The sequence below is a fragment of the Rhinolophus sinicus genome, linkage group LG09 (genome assembly GCF_036562045.2).
Source record: "Rhinolophus sinicus isolate RSC01 linkage group LG09, ASM3656204v1, whole genome shotgun sequence".
Taxonomy (NCBI): Eukaryota; Metazoa; Chordata; class Mammalia; order Chiroptera; family Rhinolophidae; genus Rhinolophus; species Rhinolophus sinicus.
Window position 1 is genome coordinate 99,910,713 of NC_133758.1, and position 18,531 is coordinate 99,929,243.

Here is an 18,531-nt window from a genome sequence, read left to right on the forward strand (position 1 = left end):
CACCTATCCCCAAGTCCATAGGGCAAATGGAAACATGATCTCTCCCCTGTCTGACCACTCACTGCACTCTGATGCAAAGTATTTCAGTTGTATTCGGTGTAGCACTTCAGTATGCATCAACTTGGATATTTCCAACATTGTTTCCCATGTGTTAACCTCTCACCCAGAGTGCAGAGGCAGCAATCAGGCCACCCACTTCTTTGCTTTGCTTGCCCAAGTGGTGTCCCCAAGCAATCCAACAAGCACAAGCAATGGTTGAAGGGTAGAAGAGTCTGGGAACTCGAGGCCCAGCTGCAAGGAGAGGGATAAAAACAAATGGCAGCAAGAGGCACATCCCCAAAGAGTTTTACCAGTCCATTCACTCTGGTATGTGATACTTGGGTTAAGAAAGTCCAATATATGAATAATAGTTCCATTTTCCAAATTCTGTTCTCATATGCTTAGTCATCATCACCACACCCTGATATTTATGTGAGTAAAAAGTTTCAGTGAGGGAATGCAACATCATCAGCAGTGTTCGGTAAGGACATCATCAAGCTGGTCTTTCTTGATGCCCGCTATGGCTGGCACAACCAAGGAACGCTTTCTCTAGATGTCTCTGCTTAGCTGAGGCATGTCTCCAGCACAGGCAAGGGATACGTGTCCAGGTCCAGCTACCTGGTGTCATTTAAAGGATGTCACCCCAGCAAAACCTCTACCTCCATGGTCTGAACCATGACACTAATACCTAAAGTCACTCTTGAGGATATTTTTTCAAATTTGAATTACACCAGGAACACTGAAGTCACATTAGTCACACAAAAAAAATGCAAAGATTAATTGATCATGTCCCTAAGAAAGAGCAGGACAGAGCTTTAGGAAAGAAAATAGGGAGGGCAGAGGGGAGGAATGTAGACATCTGAGCCTGACAATACCTAGGGACGTCTGTCACTCTGGAGACCATGGTCAGTAAGACACTATCAGGAACTGAGAAACATCAGGGGAACAATGGAAGGAAATACATGCTAAAAGGGTCAAGGAGGGGCAGGCTACGTAGTCCTGGATCATTCCTGCCAGCTCTGCAATTATAATTTTTTTTTATTGAAGTATACATATAGAAAAGTAGAGAAAACAAAAATATGATTACCTCAGTGGGTTGTCATAGGTGAACACTGCAACCAGTGACCCAGGTCAAGAAAAAGAACATTGGCAACAACCCAGAAGCCCCATTGGGACGGCTCCTATTCATTACTCTCTCCCTCCTTCCCAAAGGTAACCTCAGTTTTGACTCCTGACTCCTACTGCTTTGATGCATCTATGCCGATTACATTTTCTGTAAGTGAAATCATACAGAATATATACTTCTGAGTCTGACCTTTTTCTTTCCATGTTATGGCTGTGGAATCTATCTATCTTTCTTACTGTAATTATAGTTTATTCTTTTTCATTGCTGCATGGATTCTACTATATGCCACAATGTATCTGACAGCTGTACAGCTGATGGATGTTTGCTTGTACTCAGTGGAGGGCATTACAAATAACGCTGCTGGGAGCAGTCTTGTACGTGACTCCCGGTGCCCATGTATGTGCACTTTTATGGTATATATGCACAAGTGGAATTGCTGGGTTTAGGGTCAGCATATGCTCTCCTTTACATGATACTGTCAAATCATTTTCCAAAAGTAATTGTATCATCCTTATCCATATGTATATAACAAGTCTTCTAAATTCTAGCTATTCAGGTGGGTATGTAATGGTATCTTATTGTGGTTTTAATTTGCATTTCCCTGATGACTAATGCAGAGCTTTCTGTGCTCTGCAATTTTAAAGCATCTCTGCCAGTCTGTTTTCATTGTAAATCACTGCTCAGCCACATTTTGAATCGGAATCAATCATTTTTTTAAGTGAAATATATTTGACATATAACATTGTATAAATCTTAGGTATACAACATGTTGACTTGATATATTTATATGTTGGAATATGATTACCACTGTAGCTATAGTTAGCACCTCTATCGTGTCACATAATTATTTTTCGTGTGTGTGGTTGGAATAATCAAGATCTAGACTAGTAGCAAGTTTGATGGTTGTAATACAATATGGTTGTCTGTATTCACTGTACTGTACATCAGATCATCAGGACTTATTTGTCTTCTAGTTGCAAGATCAACAACCACTTATTAAGTCCCTATGGTGAGTCTGAGATGACACGTGTTAGTTGCCTTCGTGTACATGGCCTGAAGACAGTAGTGATTTTTGATCAATCCTGCTGGTTTAGCTCAAGTATATTGTTACCAACATTGTGTAGAGAACACTTCTGGGAGAAGAATGTGCCAACAGGGGCAGAGGCAGAGAGAGGGGTGGGAAAGGAGTTAAGCATGAAGACTAAAAACCAGCTAGGGTTTCAAACTTTACAGCTTGAAAATAGTTAATGGCAGTTTCTACAACTAAATAACAACCTATCAGCCATAAAATAGGATTACGATTACTATTGATACAGATAATACTGGTACAGATAAACAGGGGAACAGTGAACTTTGACAAGTGTTTAATGATATTGTGAAATGAAAAGCTCCCGGAAAGGTCTTTCTTTCAATGACTCATAGAACAGGTTCTCTCAAAATGTGGGTGAACCTCTGATAGCCTGATGCTCTTTCAGGGCCAAAGAAAGTTTTGCTTGGCCTCAAATCCCGCCTGACAGAGGTGTTTTTCCAGAGCTGACTATGAAATACGTTCCTCTGCATCTCAACCAACGTGTTGTGTTAGATGACCTTGTCCTTGCTCTCTCCGTCCCAGGTTGATTGGAATGTATGAATATTCTATCAGAGCCTCTATTTATCAGATTGAGATACTGTGAATATGGAGACAGTAGCCAGGAATGAGAACTAGGGAGAGTATTTGGGAAGGGTAACACATTAACACCCTAAGGAACAACCTTGAACAGTTAAACACACCTTTGTTTAGCAGATCTCCTGGTGAAATTTCACTGAAAGGGAAACCCTAAAGGACAGATAAGCCTCTTGACTGAGCTGAGGGCCAAGGACAGTCTGAAATGCTGGGCCACATTCAAGGCAGGAGGAGGACCGGTTCCTGGCTAAGCCGGGAACTAACTCTCGGTGACAAAGAATGAAGGGGAGGAAGGAAACTTGGAAGGAGGAGTGGGCATGAGGTGATGTAAGGCAAAAGTCAACCATTTCCCAATTTTCCCTAAGGCTGGCCCTGAAGTATTGAAACCTGAAATGCCTGCATTTCCTGGGTGGCCAAAGCCACCACTGAGCGGAATAACAGAGCCAGCATTTGGGCCACCTTAGTTACCCATCACCTGTGGGTTATTTGGAAGCATCAAGTTTACCTCTCCTGGTGAGCCAGTTTCTTCTTATCCACCCAGCTTTGCCCAAAGACATGTAGCTGCGCTTTCATATCTTCCCATTTTCATTTCTGTGCTATTTGCACCTTAGTCAGATATATAGCCTAGCGTTGGTGGCATGTATCTGCCTGGAGAGAAAACCTTCATCTGTCTTTTTCCTCTCTAGGAGACACCGAAGGTCTGAGAAACTGAATTTTGAGGCAGAAGTAAGCTAATGAGCAAACCCAGAGCATCTAAAAGATGCAGACTGGGAGAGTGGAAAAGACGCATTGTGGAACTAGAAGTCAGGACTGGGCTGAAACCTCACCTTGATCTTGTACGGTGTGTGACTTTGAACAAGCTCCCTGGACCTCAGTTTTGCCGTCTGTGCAATGAGAAGATTGGACTCTGATCTGAAAGTAAAATTCTCCCTTACTTGATATATTGGGATTTTGCTCAAAGTTTTTACCCAGAAGTTGGAAGTGTGGCAAAAGAGGCCTGGTGATTGTCCATCTCCTCCCCAGAGCCTTGCTTGCTCTGCTCCCTGAGAGGTTCTCACTTTCTGGTTCTGTCTGGTTTGGGCCAGTGGAAGATACCTGCAGGAGAACCAAGGGGGGAGAGGGAGAGGCAGAGAAAGGGAGAGAGAGAGATTGATTTCCTGCTTCCTTCCTGCGTTGATGTCCCATGTCTACAAGTCCAGCTTCCATGGAGTGACCCCTCCTCCAGCTGGTAACACCTTTGCTCTCCTGTCTTCTCCAACCTACTAAGAGTAATAGCTTCCCACTGCCGCCCCTGGGGACCTCAACATCCTTGCTGGCTCCCTTACCCATGCCCTCATCTCTGTGAATAGTCCCTTTTCTAATACCTCTTCTGCTGAACTATTTTGAATGGAGAATTCGGTTTCCTACCAGGATCCTGGCTCATACAAAAACTTTGTCTTCAAAAAGGAAGCTGTGAATTACAGAACTCATCATGCCCCTGCTCCCCACTTGCTGCTATTACCCTGTTTCTCATTGCCAGAAAGTGATGAGGTCTGATGGATGCATTGGAGGAGGGAAAAATATACAGAGTTAAGAGGTTTCTCTTTTTATTATTATTACTTACACTACTGTTTTCCTGGACGCCATCAGTGCAGCAACTCACAACAATATGGAGCTACACACTTTACACAAAAGAAATCCGGGTTTGGGAATGGTTAATTTTGACTAACATAAATGCCAAATTACAGGATCCAAGTTCCAAAGACCATTCCCTTCCTTTCTACAGTTCCTCTGACAAGAATGATTGCACTTGACTTTGAAACATGATCAGTTTCCAAGATTTCCTTTTCATTTTGCACCAGGATATCATGATCCATGATTTTAATTTTTGTACATTTTAGTCGTAGTCAGGAGTTGGCTGTTTTTCAGAGAACTGTGCCAAGTTTCATTCATTTACTGAAATTTACATTTTCCCCTTTCTGATTATAATCTTCCTCCTATGTGTCTCTTTTCCTAATCCCCCAGTCATTGTGGATCGAGGCCACCATATCATCCAGGAACAAAGGGATTTGAGAAGCTAAATATCTACGATAGATACCTCAAATGTGACTAGACATGTCTGTGAGGTCTGAAAAGTAGGTATGTTGAGGATGCAGAAGATTGGCAAAGAGGTGGGGAGTTTGCAATTGTGGAGAATAAAATCTGGAGCTTTCAGAGCACAAGAGACCTTCAAAATTAAGGGAGGAATGAAAAAAATGTTTAAAAGCAAAAATAGCTTGGATCAGCCTTTCCTGAAGAGTTCCATGGAACACGAACACTCTACCTCCTGTGGGTAGAAGTGGGGAGGGTTATGGTCAGATAAGTCTGGAAAACACATAGTGCAGAATTTGGCACTTCCTTGGACAGCCCCAAAGCATCTGAAAGGCACTGAGATCTCCTATATTAAAAAATTATCTTTCATGGTTAAATCCCATGTTTCCTATCAAAATTTTTAGCCATAAAAACTTTGAAAATAACACCTATTATCATTCTCTTGCAGCAATCTCAAGGAACAAACTTTGAGAAACACAGTCCATCATACTAGGAACAGAAAATCGGGAGTAAAAAGGAGAGAACATGATTTCTATCTTCTCCCTCTCCTACCTCCTGGGCGATATGGCTCTTGCCCAAGGGACCCAAAATCAGATTGCTACTCTTTTCTACCCTCGTGAACATTCTCGCTGGAACCAGTCTATAGTACCAGCCTGGCAAATGTTAGGCGGTCCACAAACGTTTGTTGAATGAATTAATGATTGTATGAAAGGAGATAATCAGCACAATGCCTGATAAATGCTATTATTTAAAAAAAGAAGAAGAAATGCTGTTATTATTATTCATCATGTTAGTTTAGAGGAAACAGAAAATCTCAAAACTTGCTATTGGCTCCTTTCAAAATAACTTAAAGGGTTAGATAGTCTCTGTCCACCGGTAACATACCTCTGAAAGAGAACCAAATGATTATGCCACAATAAAATGACCTTTCACAGAGAGAAGTCTTACGTGAAATGTATCAGAATCACGGACAAAAATGTCGTTTGCCTACAGTCAGGAAGAATGAATGGCATGTTTTTACAAGGAAGAAATGAACTGGGTAAACATATGTATTCCAGTTCTGTGATGCAAGAAGGAAGAGCTAATATGTCGTTTGAGAGCTTTGCTTTTTTATTTTTAATATCTTTCTCATATTTGTAGTTATTTACAGTAACAATATGGAACATGAAGGAGGTAAGGGAATTTATTTCACTTCTTTTCTTACCCAGAATTACACATCAGAATGGAAGCGCTAACAAACTGCAAGTGTTAAGATCGCGTGGATGAACTTCTTTAGAAATTTATCTTGTTTAAGAATTTCAAGGGTTCCTTAATTTAGTAATGTACTGGAATATGTTTCTCACCGACAACGACTAACTAATCACATCAGATCTTTTGAAAGGAAATTGTTTTTCCTTCCCACGGTGTATCGTGAAAGCATTAAGAACAGGGTCATGCTTTTATTGAGCACTTTGCGTAATTTGAAGCACAAAAATAGATTATTACTTATATATGTATTATCTCATTAATGAAAGGCAAAGTTGTCAGTTATTTGGGACAGGAAAAGCTGGCCTTAAATAAAAATGTTACTTACATCAAATTCATGTATTTTTATTCTTTGGAGTTTCAGGAATTTATTTGACATTAAGTAGTTAAGCATGGCCAGAATAATAGAAGCTCTGATTTAAAGTAGCTGAAACAAGGAAATTTGCACCCCGTTGCATATCAGGAAGATCAAAGTGCAGAGGAAGATCAAGCCTCTGGCTTGGCTGACTCAGTGGCTTGGTAATGTCATCAAAAGCTTGGGCTCCGTCCCTCTTTCTACTCTGCCATCTACAGAACTGGCTTATTACTGAGGCTGGTTCCCTTCTCAGGACAGTAATATGGCTGCCAGCAGCCAGTTATTGTTCGTTATTCATCTATAACAGGAAAGAGTCCTCTAACCAAGGAATGTGAATCCTTGCCTTTCGTCCCATTGGGCCAATTTGCTACACTTGCCCATCCCCCAAGCAGAGCAGTGACATTGATTGTTCTAAACCAGTGGTTCTCAAAGTACAGTCCTCAGATCAGCAGCTTAAGCTTCTGAGAACCAGGAAGTCTGTTAGAAAAGCAAATTCTCGGTCCTCACTCAGCTCTAATGAATCAGAAATGCTAGGGGTAGGAGTGGGTCCAGCAGTCTGAATGTTAACAAGACTTCCATGTATTTTAAGTTTGAGGGCCTCTGCTTTAGACTAAACAGAGTCCAACGCTAGAGATGGGGAAGAGGTTTCACCCCGACCAAATCCGGGTTATGTTAGGTGAGAGGAAGAGAAAGTTATGCCTCTTGAGATATTAACAGCATCCACATCCTGGATTTTTCAAGAACAGTACTGGTTTCAAAAATTCCCTTCCATGGGGTTTGCAAAACATGGTCATCATTAAGATTACTATCTCAGAAGCTCTCTTGAAATCCTCTTGTGAATGTACTGTCTTGGAAAGACAGTGAGGCTTTATCAGGACTCAAAAGAGCTAAATTCCAACTCTGTTCTGTCACTGATTAACTCTCCATCCTTGAGAAATTCACTTAGACTCTGAATCCCAGCTTTTCTTTCTGTAAGGGTGTTGGAAAGAGTCTTTAAATCCCTGAAAATGAAAACAATTGTAGTCAGCACTTATTGAGCACTCACTAGGGGTCATGTACTGCCAAGATTTTTATTTAGTGCAGTATCTTTTAATACCTAGAATAGCCCCTATGGAGTATGTAACTTGCCCAAACTTAGTAAGCTGCTGAGCGAAGAATCTGGGATTCAGGTCTACCTGACCCCAAAATCCATTTGCTAAGCCGCCACTACTCCGTACTGGCCCACTCTCTCTCACCCCCATCAAACTACCTTGTTGTGATTCTGTAATTTATTTGGTTTCCTATGGTTTAGCTCATTATTCTTTTTAGGGAAGACACCGTTTGATATAATGAAAAGAATGCGGACTTTGAATTCAAGCAATCATTTGAATCTTGGCTTCACCGCTCTCCTGATCTATGGCTGGGAAAGTTCCTTAGCTTCTCTGAAACTTTAATTTTCGATCAGTAAAACAACATTTGGCACGGCGTTTGTAAGGATTAAAGGATATCAAAGCACCTAGGACAATGCCTGGACTATAATAGGCCCTCAATAAATGTTCGTTTCCTCCCTTGCCGATCGCCTCTTGGGAAATTTTATTTGCTGAATGAGGGAGAAAAGTTTTAGAATATTGATTGATTGACTGATTTCCCCAAATATTTCCATTCATGAGTGGCCTTATTAAGCAGTACTAGGAATGAAAAGATTCTACCTGCAACTGTTTGGCTAAAATTTTTCTAGACGTAAAAATCGAGACAGAGGACCTTGTCTAGGAAAAGAAGAATGCTAGACTTTCTGTCATTCTCTCCACCCCCTCAAAATCCCCATCCAGCCAATCCTAACAATCTCTTCCCAGAGATTTTTCAAGTGAGCCATGCAGGTCCACATTTGAATTTGGAGACCATTTCCAAATTTTGGAAGTAGTCCTCTTAACCTGTGTTAATCTCAAAGTAAAACAGTCCCCATCGGGTAAAGATTCCACTCGTTCCTTAGGACCCCCTGCAATGGAGGGGAATGGCACCCACAGACAGAGGTTCTGAGAACAAAGGCCATGGCTCCCAAGGAAAGAATGCTTCTTTTGAAACAGCAAGATCAAGAAGGGAAGAATTTTATCCTCTGAGCTCAGAAGGGTGTGTGTTACAAATATTTCATGATTCCCTCTCATGGGATTTAAAGGATTGTTTAGGACAAATTGTTTTTAATCATCACATCGTTTCTAGTGTGAAAAGTCATAGAATTAAGAAACACAGCCCTTTCAAATACTTGAAAAATAAGAAGCTCCTATGTTTGCTTTAAATTTTAATATTATAGTTGGTTTGGGGCTGTTTAATTTTGTCATCTTGAAGAATAACAGAAAATTTGAAGTAAATTTACAATGGCTTCTGAAGTTATTTAATGCTTATATTTTCTTGCCACATTATTCAAGCAGAGTGGACATTTATGGCCTTGTGTTTTCCAAGGCCATGACCAATACCCTTTATAGTCATATTTTGAAACAAGTGTTTGACATCAGATAATTCATTCAGAGAATAAATCTCTAAAATGTCCTTTATTATAGCCAGGAAGCAGTAATAGATCATGAAAATGAATGTATGTTATTATCCCTCTGGTTGATAAAATGATAAAAGCTTGTTTTATGGTCTCTCTGTATCTATAAAAGCCTATGGCCATCTATCTTGTGTCTTCATGAGCAGAGGAGAATATATAGTTAGGAAAATATCCAAAAGTGTCATTATTGGTAGATATTCTTAATAATTCAACTCTGTAATTGTGCCAGTTTCCCTATAAAATGTTTATACATAATATACATTGATTTTACATATACGTATATACGTATATATAACAATACGTCTAATGTTATAATATAGATTAATGTTTTTAATTACTAGCCACTAGAATTGGGTTAATAAGCAAGGATCTTGAGACTCTGTGGGGTGAAAGCCAGGCACCACTATTTTGTGAAATATCCCCAGATGATTACAGAAGTGTGCAAGCCGACTTGAGAACCATTCACCCAAAAGGTTCCACCAACCACGTGTGAACATCAACAGATATATTTTCTTAACCTCACTGGAAACACCTACTACTATTAATAACATCTCAGTACAGACAAGTGCAAGGGCTTTGCTACTTGCTCTCTGCCTGCTCCCTCTCCCCATTATCCCTCTAATTTCCCCTGAGCAGAATATCCAAGACAGTAATTTGCTAGAGAGAGAGAAAGGCTGTATTTAGTAAAATCTGTTTTTTTTCCAAATAACATTTCCTTCAGACTCCAAAAAATGAAAAATGAAACTGAACAAAACAGAACTTACAGAACAAAAGTGGAGTGGCCAGTTGGGGTGGCCAGTTGGCTCAGTTGGTTAGAGCACGGTGCTCTTAACAAAAAGGTTGCTGGTTCAATCCCCACGTGGGTCACTGTGAGCTGCACCCTCCACAACTAGATTGAAACAATTACTCGACTTGGAGCTGATGGGTCCTGGAAAAACACACTTAAGTAAATAAAAGTTAAAAGAAAAAAAAAGTGGAGTGCCTCAAGCTCCTTCTGCTCTCCTACCTTCTTCTAATCATCAAAACCTCAGGGCTTCCCAGAGCACCATTTTAAAAGCCCCCAATCAGACATTAGAGAACTTGGTTGTCTCACTTAGCAGCTGCCAGAAGAAGGCTTGTTTCCAATGTGAGAGGAATGGCCCAGAACGATCTGTCGCACCGCCTAACAAGCAACTCCAGGCAGTCCTGGATCGGCCTCTGCTTGCCCATACCATGCTATGAAACACCAGTACTGTGGATATTTAGACTGTTCTCCTCCAATTCCTGGGATGAATAGTTCTAAGCAGGGCCTTCACTAATGGGTCATGGAATGAAGAAAACCATACCATGTGGTCCCCTCTCGGTTGTCCCCTTGCCTCCAAATCAGGGAATATCCCAAGGGTCCAGAAAAGGGACTGCTTGCCATGAAAGGGCAAAATATGGCCTGAAAAGGGTATATAGAATAAGGGAGGGCAGTTTTTCCTACTTTGCTTTGGTGATTTGAGGAAGTGGTTGTGGGTAGGCGGCATATGAGTCTTGGTCTTTGTTAAAAAACAAAACAAAGAAAGGCTGGTTGATATCATGTCCTCTCTCTGGCCACCTCTGAGACTCTGCCACTAGTCTTTGTACCCACTGAGCCCCCTTTCAGGGCTTGAGACCTGCACTAGTCATTTTGATTCATTAGACAAAAGAGAGCTTGGGTGAAGGTGCGACTTGAAAATCATAGGGTGCATAAATGTTTTGTGCCTGCCAACAACTCAATGGTTCATCTCAAAACCAATGTTTAGAGAAGTTACCCAACTTGGCCAAGGTCAGTGTGGAGATGGGATTTCACTCCATACCTGTCTGACTCCAAAGCCTAGAGGCTTCCCACTGCATTTTCTTGTCCTTGGGCAAGAATGTGATAAGAGGATGAGATAGAGGATGGGTGGATTTAGAGTCAGACCAGGCCTACATAAGCTGTTTAGAAGGGGTCTCCAGGAAGACGAAGGGAAACATGGAACCCAGCCACAAGAAGCTGGGGAAGAACAAGGAGGGAGAGCACTAGAGACAAACACCAAACTTACTTCAAAAATTTGAAGACCATGAAACAGATCCTAATCCCTAAGCATTACTAGATGTTGTATAGAAACTAAATATATGCAGCTTCTACATTTTTTATTTTGTGACATTTTAATATGATGGAAGATCTACATTCAAATTCTGAACTCGTTTAATTCCTCATCTTCTTTGAGAAGCAGCTAGCAAAGGGAGATAGTCTGATCTGTCATAGGTGGTCAACCATTGTGAAAGTTTGCACATTGGGTAAGTTGCCAAACTGGTGATTTATTTCACAGGTATCACCAATAGGGTTGACTTCTGGCCGTGTCGTTCCTGGTCTATATCAGAAATATGTAAAGGGAGTCAAAATGTACAAACTTTCAGTTATGAAATAAACAAGTCCTAGGGGTGTAAGGTACAGTATGGTGACTATCGTTAATAATACTGTTTTGTATATTTGAAAGTTGCTAAGAGATCTTAAAAGTTCTCATCACAAGACAATAAATGTAATTATATATGGTGATAGATGTTACCTAGACTTATTGTGGTGGTCATTTTGCAATATATACAAATATTGAATCATTATGTTGTCTACCTGAAACTAATATGATGTTATATGTCATTTATATCTCAATTAAAAAAAAAGAAAAGAAATAGAGACCCACAGGTTACTCACTGATTCAGCATCTCATTACAATTTGTCATTGAGGTCCTCCTAGTAGATCCTATGTATGTGGATGTGATTCACCAAAGTGAGAAGGTGTGTTCACTAATTTAAACAATGTACCTCAAGTAAAAAATTAGCTTCAATCATCCAATTCAAACAACCAACTGTTAAAAAGAATGTACAAGGCAATCAGGGATATGTGAACACTGACCATATATCTGATGATGTTAAGGAACTTATTGCGTACTTCTTTTGGCGTAATAATGATATTGTGGTTAGTTTTTCTTTAAGAACATTTATCTTTTAAAGCTACATATGAAAATATTTACAGATGAGATGATATGATGTCTGGAATTTGCTACAAAATAATTCGGTGGTAGAGGGAGGGAGTGGAGAAAAAGTAGGTAGGTAAAGATAAAACAAGATGGCTATGGGTTAACAATTGGAGAACGTGGGTGAAGGGTACGTGAATGTTCATTATATTATGCCCTCTCCTTTTGTTTATGCTTAAATTTTTTTATTAAAAAGCTTTGTTTTTCTTTATATAGATTTTTTATTAGTTTCAGGTGTATAAAACAGTTTATCATTTATCAGGTGTACAAAACACTTATCATTTATACCCTTCACTAAGTGATGCAAAGGAAACCATCCATAAAACAAAAAGGGATCCTTCTGAATGGGAGAAGATAATTGTCAATGGTATAGTGGATGTGGGGTTAATATCCAAAATTTATTTTAAAAAAATCATTCAACTCAACACCAAAAAAACAAACAACCCAATTAAAAAATGGGCAGAGGACATGAAGAGACATTTTTCTAAAGAGGACATACAGGTGGCAAACAGACATATGAAAAAATGCTCAACCTCACTAATCATTAGAGAAATGCAAATGAAAACCACAATGATACCACCTCTTTATATAGATGTAATCAGTATCACATAATGAAAATTTCAAGCACTTTGGAGTCAGGTAGACCTAAATACAGGTACTGGTTCCTTTCACTAATCAGTTAGGGAGACTGGGGCAAGATTCTTAAACTCATGGAGCTACTTCTTCACCTTTAAAATGAAGAGACTAACTTGGACCTTATAGGTATATTGAGAATTAAAGAAATTATAGCTTTAAAGCACATAGCACAGAGCCTGATACAAGTAGACTCTCAGTAAATGTGGTTATAATTGTACAAAATATTGAAGAAGCGGGCATTTCAAAGAAACTAAGAACAACATGTTTTGAGATTTCAGTGGAAATAAATCTCAAAGCAGAATAAAGTGAACTAACAAAGAGGAAGAGGTGGTACACTTTCACAAAGAGCCTGAGGTTAGAACTTATCTTCCTAGGCAACAAGACAATTATTTGGAGCACAAAAGGGAACAACTTTCTATTTATCGCATTTCTAAGGTAACCATTGTATCACTCATGAAACAGCTCAGGCATAAATTGGACCTGGTTTGAAAGGACTCAGATACCACTCTGTATTTGAATGAGAAGGAGCAAATAAATATATTCTTGGCTGGGGAAGAGGGAAATAGGATCCAGAATTTTATTTTATTTTTTTTTACATCTTTGTCTAACTTACATTTATAGATTTTTAGTTTTCCTATGCCAAAAAAGAAAAAAAGAAATCTTATTAGACAATTGTGTTTAGAATTTGGCCTTTCTTCTATAATAACCAATTAATGGATTCACCATCCAGCAAATCAAATCAGAACTCTGGTAGATACACTCAATTCCTTTCCTCCCCTCCCCCACCTCTCCTCTCCCATACACACTTTCAGTTGATTCCCAAGTCTATCAGTTTCATCTCTCAGATATCTTTTGAAAGTGTTCCTTAATCTGTACTTTCATTGTCACTGCTTTAGGCCAGGTCCTCAGTATCCCACAATTAAATTTCTGCAGCAATCATCAGACTGGTTTCCCTATCTCTAGTTTCTTCTTTCTTCAAATCAGATTCCAGAATGCTAGCAAAATGGCATTTTAACATTCAAATCTGATCATGTCATTACTCTGGGTAAAATATTTCAGTAGCTCCCAACTGTCTACAGGAGAAGTCCAAATTCCTCAGCATGCCATACAGAGGCCTTTGTACACTTTTCTGCCCAGACCTCCTCTTGGTCTATGCATTCAAATGCACCTGTCTCTTGCTCTCTAGCCACACCAAGTGACTTGTCATTTTCTCCAAGTGCCATGTTCTCTTCTGCCGTTATATGTTTTTGCATATGCTAATTCCCCTTGCCTTGCAAGACATGAGTCCCCTGTCTATTTGACAAACCTTGGTCATACTTCAAAACACAACACGAATGTCTTTTTTTTGGTCAAGTTTACCCTTTCAGTACTACTTGCTCACAGCCACCATCATAAGTTAGACCCTTTACTTTCTGAGCAACTTGCATAGGCATGCAATACTCCTATTTTAAAATCTTTTAACAGCAATTTCCAATCTCTCTCTCTCTCTCTCTCTCTCTCTCTCTCTCTCTCTCTCTCCCCCACTTCCTCCTCTCCCTCTCCCCTCAGTCTTTGAGCTCTTGGAGAACAGAAATCATAGCTTATTTATCTTTATTTCCTTAAGCCTTACCCAGTACCTGGCACAAGGGAGGTGCTCAGGAATATGTGGAATACATGAAGGGAACAAGCATAAGAAAAGTTAATTTAAAAAAAATAATAATAATAAAAGAAAAGTTAATAAATATAATACAATGAATAACTGTGCTTGAATGTTTCAAAAATCTTTATCTTTCCTAGAATGTACCTTGGTCACTTCAGTCTAGAATGCCTTTCTCTTCAATTTTATCCTTGGTTCATCCTTGAAGAAGCTGCTCAAGAGGTAACATCATTACCTGTGTTAGGTTTGGACTGAGCCTCTAGTCAGTTACCTGCCTTGTCCCTTAGATGCCCATGGGTCTCTTATGTGAAAAATTGACTCTTATTAGACTCTGGCACTTTATAGTATATGCTTCAGAGCCTAGATAGTCCTAAGGCATATATCCTGAGACCTCATTGATCCTAAGGTTTGAACATGCAGATGTTTTTATGGGCTTCTGGATTTCCTGTAAATTAAGTTTCTAGCTTGAATCCTGGGTTTCCTCTCAGCACAAATTAGCCAGCTTTTTCACTTTTACTCAAAATCATTTTCTTACTTGATGGCCATTTTAAAAAGTCAGGTTTTTTGGGATATAATTTACATAGCATTAGACTCACCTGTTTTAGATGTACACATTTTATGAATTCTGACAATACCTCCAGTGATATAACCACCACCACAATTAAGATATAAAACGTTTCTACTACCCCAAAAAGTTCCCATGTGCCTACTTTGTGGTCAAAGCCCAGCTTATGTCTGTTGTTATAGTCTTCACTTTTCCAGCATGTCATATAAATTGAAACATATAACGCATTGACGAACATTGGGTTGATTGCAATTTTGTTACGAATAAAGCTGATATAATCATTCATGTACAAGTCTTTGTGTAAACATAGGTTTTTGTTTCTTTTGAAGATGAGTTGAGTCATAGTCAGTATATGTTTAACTTTATAAGAAACTGTCACACTGCTTCGTCAGAGGGGCTGCACCCCTTTACATTCCACCCACAATGTACAAAGAGTCTAGTGGCACAGTGACCTCACCAGCGCTAAGAGGTTTGTGGTTATATCTCGTATCGTGGTTTTCTTATATTTCCTTAATGACTAACGGCCTCTTCGGTGTTTACTTGCTATCGCTATTTTTTGTTTTGTGAAATGTCTATTCAAGTATTTTGTCTATTTTTTTAATGGGATTGTCTGTTTTCTTATTATTGAATTATCAGAATTCTTTCCTTATTAAGGAGCTCAGTCTTTTACTAGATAGTGTTTTTAAAAAAATTTTTTCCGGTCTGTGGCTTCTCTTTCATTTTCTGAACAGTGCTTTAAGAGTAGACGGTTTTTTATTTTGATCAAGTTCAATTTTTCAACTTTTTCTTTTCTGGTTTGTACTTTGGGAATGCTATTTAAGAAATGTTTCCCTAACCCAAGTTATAAAGATTGTCACCTGTTTTCTTCTAGAACTTCTATGGTTTGGGTTTTACACTTAGGTTTCTGATCCATTTTGAGTTAAGTTTGAAATACGATGTGAGGTATAGGTCAAGGTTCATATTTTTTGCACATACCAGTATATGTCCAATTGTTCCTGCATTGTGTATTTCTTTTTCTTTCTTTTATTTTTATTTATTTATTTATTTATTAAAGTTTATTAGGGTGACAATTGTTAGTAAAGTTACATAGATTTCAGGTGTACAATTCTGTATTACATCATCTATAAATCCCATTGTGTGTTCACCACCCAGAGTCAGTTCTCCTTTCATCATCATATATTTGATCCCCCTTACCCTCATCTCCCACCTCCCACCCCCCTTACCCTCTGGTAACCACTGAACTATTGTCTGTGTCTATGAGTTTTTGTTTCTCATTTGTTTGTCTTGTTCTTTTGTTGTTCTTGTTTTATATACCATGTATCAGTGAAATCATATGGTTCTCTGCTTTTTCTGTCCGACTTATTTCGCTAAGCATTATAATCTCAAGATCCATCCATGTTGTCACAAATGGTTCTATTTCATCTTTTCTTACCGCCCAATAGTATTCCATTGTGTATATATACCACAACTTCTTTATCCATTCGTCTATCGAAGGACATTTTGGTTGTTTCCATGTCTTGGCCACCGTAAATAAAGCTGCAATGAACATTGGAGCACACTTGTCTTTACGTATAAATGTTTTCAGATTTTTTGGGTAGATACCCAGGAGAGGGATTGCTGGGTCATATGGTAATTCTATTCGTAATTTTTTGAGGAACCTCCACACTGCCTTCCATAGTGGCTGCACCTATCTGCATTCCCACCAACCGTGTATGAGGGTTCCTTTTTCTCCACAGCCTCTCCAACACTTGTTACTATTTGTCTTGTTGATGATAGCCATTCTGACTGGGGTGAGGTGATATCTCATCGTGGTTTTTATTTGCATTTCTCTGATGATTAGTAATGTTGAGCATTTTTTCATATGTCTATTTGCCATTTGTATGTCCTCTTTGGAGAAATGTCTCTTCAGGTCCTCTGCCCATTTTTCAATTGGGTTGTTTGTTTTTTTGTTGTTGAGTTGCATGTGTTCCTTGTATATTTGGGATTTTAGCCCCTTATCGGAGGCACTGTTTGCAAAAATTTTCTCCCCTTCAGTTGGTTGCCTCCTTATTTTGTCGATGGTTTCTTTTGCTGTGCAGAAGCTTTTAAGTTTCATATAGGCCCATTTGTTTATTTTAGCTTTTACTTCCCTTGCTTTTGGAGTCAAATCTTTCTTTTATTTTTTCAATGAGTTATTTTGAGCCAAACTGATGACATATGCAGGGGAGCAAGATCTCAAATGCTCCAGAGAAAAATAATTTTGCAGCTTATTTTAAGCAGCATGTATTTCAGGTTTATCCTTTCTCCATTACATTACCACAGCATGTTTGTCAAAAATCAATTGACCATACATAAGTTGTTCTGCCTGGATTCTATCACCAACATTTGCTGTAAAGGACAGATAAGAAAGATTTTAGTCTCTGCAAGTCATACTGTCTCTGTTGTAACTACTTAACTCTGTAATTGCAGCATAATAGCGGCCTTCTGGACAAATGAGCCTGGATCTACTTCAATAAAACTTTATTTACAAAGAGACAGCAGGTCAAATTAGGTCTTCAGGCTATAGTTTGATAATTCTTGCTCTAGTCTGTTTTATTGATGTGTGTCTATCCTTTTGCCAGCACCACATTGTCTTGATTACTGTGGCTTGTAAGTTTTCAAATCAGGTAGGAATATATTCTTCCAACATTTTTCTTCTTTTTCAGAATTATGTTGACCATTCATTTGTTTTAGTCATTCTGTTGCAGAATTGTTTTGGCTATCCTTTGCTTTTCCATATAAGTTTAGGGTATTTTTGGTTTCTATAAAAGAAAAAAGTCTGCTGGAATTTTTATAAGGATTGCACTGCATCTATAATTAATTTGGGAATAATTGACATCTTAACAATATCAAGTCTTTCGATCGCTGAACACAGATACTTCTTTCTTTAGAAATTTTGATTCTATCAACGTTTTCTAGTTTTCAGCATACAAACTTTACACATATTTTGTCAGATTTTATATATTAGTATTTAATGACTTTAGTGCTATTGTGAAATGAAATTTTTAATTTCAATTTCCAATTGTTCATTGCTAATGTAGAGAAATACAACTGAGTTTTGTGTATGTATCCGGCAACCTTCCTAAATTCACTTAGTATTTCCAGTAGCTATTTTGTAGTTTCTTTGGGATCTCTTATGTAAACAATCATGTCATCTGTAAACAGGGAAAATTTTATTTCTCTCTTTCCAATCTCTTTGCATTTTTTTCTCTTTCCTTATTGCACTGTTAGGACTTCCAGGAAGGTGTCGAATAGCAGTGGTGAGAGGGTACAATCCTCCCTGTTTCCAACCTTAGGGGAGAGCATTCCGTTTTTCACCATTAATTATGATGTTAGCTGTATGTTTTTCATAGATGTTCTTCATTAAGTTGAGGAAGTTCCTTTCTATTTCCAGTCTACTTAAGAATTTTTATCATGAATGAGTACTGAATTTTTGAGTGCTTTTTCTGCATCTATTGATCATGCAGCTTTTCTTCCTTCGTCTATTGATATAGTGAATTACATTGATTTGGTTTTAGTATTAAGCTACTTTGCCTTCCTGAGATGATCCTCCCTTGACCAGGATGCAGTATCCTTTTTATATATCGCGGGATTTGGTTTGCTAATACTTTGTTGGGAATTTTGGGGTCCGTGTTA